General features: G+C 37.0%; 1 long non-coding RNA gene across 1 annotated transcript; it reads left to right on the top strand.

The window, feature by feature from the left end:
- LOC120356277 lies at positions 1-451 on the top strand. The gene is made up of 2 exons (XR_005573978.1): positions 1-94; positions 284-451. It is a non-coding gene; the product is annotated as an uncharacterized LOC120356277 (long non-coding RNA).
- Positions 452-2,725: the final 2,274 nt, after the last annotated feature.

Genomic DNA, 2,725 nt, shown 5'->3' with positions numbered 1-2,725 from the left:
GAATATTTTGTAGATCAATAATCATTATATACGTTGTTTCAAATAAAAACTTTGATAATATCTTTAGTGTATTTTTTCATAAAAATGTACTCTAGTTTTTTGGGATGCGCATCATACGCGAGCAAATACAGTAGACTACTTACAATAGACAATGTATGTTTAAATTTATCCACTTACAAACTAACTAGAGCTAAATTCACAATATTTGGATGGGAGAAGTTTTATAACAGACAAAAAACTTTGATAATATCTTTAGTGTATTTTTCATAAAAATGTACTCTAGTTTTTTGGGATGCGCATCATACGCGAGCAAATACAGTAGACTACTTACAATAGACAATGTATTTTTTAAATTTATTCACTTACAAACTAACTAGAGCTAAATTCACAATAGTTGGATTGGAGAAATTTAATAACAGACAAGACTTTATATGATTTTTCAACTGTGACTTCTGCTAGAAGATGTATTTAAATACATTTTTGAAATATATTTATTTGGATTGAATATGATAATCATAACAGCCGATCAATTTCATTCTTGAATTATTATTCAACAGTAGACAAATGAGAAAAAACAATAGCATTGTATGATAATTAAATCTTGTGTAAGCATGATCTGATCAAATAAATAGATAGTAATAAGAGTGTGGATGTGCTTATGGTTTGGGACGTAGTTATAACTGCGCGAGGTGTACTGTTCACAGAACTACTAGTCCAAATGATGTTACAATCTAGAAATAATTAGTTGATTTTGTGAAAGTTTAAAGGCCATTCCACACAGCACGTGGCGTGCGTGGCTGGACGCACGCTAGCTACTTTTCAAAACATTGCTTCCCAGCTAATCAAATGAAGCAATTCACATAGCAGCCACGGCCACGCGGCAACGCTTGCTATACTAGCCACGCGTGGTTACCGTTCGCTCTCTGAGCGATCTTTTCAAACGTGTCCGGCCACGTTTTGGTCCGAGCATGCGCAGAACGTATACTAGACGTATACTATCGTATAGAACGTATACTATCATTGTCAGCCTCAAGGTCGCGCATTAAATGATGGAATTCGCCATAGGTCTTCCTTTTTTTATTGATTGGATGTACCCACTGGTCCCGTGCTGTCACCGAATACAATAAAACCAGCTCATTATCACTACTACTGCTGCTGCTGGAGTCATCAAACCAAGGTAAGCCACAATAAAATCCAGGTTCACACCACGGGACCGTCGGAGTTGACATCTTCCTGTATACTGACGGGAAACGTGGCCGGTATAGCATCGCAACAGTCGTGGCGGTGTGAATTGGCATGTGGCTAGCGTGGCCGGCGTGGCGTACGTCCAGCTACGCACGCCACGTGCTGTGTGGAATGGCCTTAAGGCTCAACTCTCACTTACACGACTCAGGTCGAGAAGAGACTCGACTCTAGTCTAGAGCATGTGTTTGCAAATGGTGACACTCAGACCAGTCGATTCTAGTCTCCGCGACTGTCACCATTTGAAAACACATGCTCACGACTAGAGTCGAGTCTCTTCTCGACCTGAGTCGCGTAAGTGTGAGTTGAGCTCAATAGTTACAATGAACAAATTAATTAAGCTTCTCCAGGCTGTAACATCTCTTACATAAACAAAACAAAATTTCCTAGCAACTTTGAAGGAAAGCTCATTACATGTTATGAAATGATTCAACATGAGCTGCTTTACATAAGAAGAAGGTAATAAAAAGTACAGTATGTGATTTTACCAGAGAGCTTTTTTCATGAATTTAATCTTATTTCTCGCCGTCAAGCTCAAGTGGGCATCACCCTAAGGCAAAAAAATTTGTTCTTGAATGAAAAATTGAGTATCAGTAGTAGCAGAGTAGATTTTTTCTGAATGTCATGGATTCAAAAAGATATGGTTACATCAGATATAGTCAGATATTGTCATAGATTGAAGATACCTTGTTCCTGGATGCGAATATTAATCAAATAATAAGAACTAGATAATAATAATAATACAGTAAAAAAAGTAGATCGTATGGCTTTTGTTGTGGGGGTATCCCTTGCGGGAAGGTCCCCACCGCCTGAATATATCATTTAAGCCGTCAATGGGCTTACGACTGTCATACTTCAAGCCCGGTACCGACTATTTAACTTCCCATCCGATAACAGGGAGTGATCTGGTTAAAAAACTTGTGGTATGAGAGTGTTTGTGTGACCCTGGATCTCTATGCGGCTAAGCAAGCACTCTATCCACAAGACCACGGATCACTTCATATATGATATCATCATATCTCTCTTCTCCACAGAACCCACTTAACTCATAATTTTTTTAGTATACATCTCATCCTAATATTGTAAACCTGAAGGCTAGTTTGATGCTAGAATATTGAGGAGAAAACAAGACGGAAAAAAAAAAAAAAGAAGAAAGAGCGGGCAAAGAGAGCAAGGAAGAAGAAAAAGGAGAGAAAGAGTGACACTCTAATAAAAACAGTTAATTTATACGTACTTTTGCTGGGAAGATCGTGAATTTTGCCAAGTTAACAGCCTTTTTCCGGGACAAATAAAATTTACAGAGAAATTACAATTTCGATAGGAGATTTGATTGATTGATTTTGATTGAGTACTTTATTTATGTAGATTACAATATTACTGGCTTATACACTTATATACAATAGCTTACAATACAGCAAAATTATAGATGAATTTACATAATATAGACTAAGAAAATAATTATTGAACTGTATATGATATGAAA

This window comes from Nilaparvata lugens, unplaced genomic scaffold, assembly GCF_014356525.2.
Source record: "Nilaparvata lugens isolate BPH unplaced genomic scaffold, ASM1435652v1 scaffold6364, whole genome shotgun sequence".
In the NCBI taxonomy this organism is placed as follows: Eukaryota; Metazoa; Arthropoda; class Insecta; order Hemiptera; family Delphacidae; genus Nilaparvata; species Nilaparvata lugens.
Note: the sequence above shows the minus strand (reverse complement) of the source record. Positions and strands in the feature narration are given on the sequence as shown.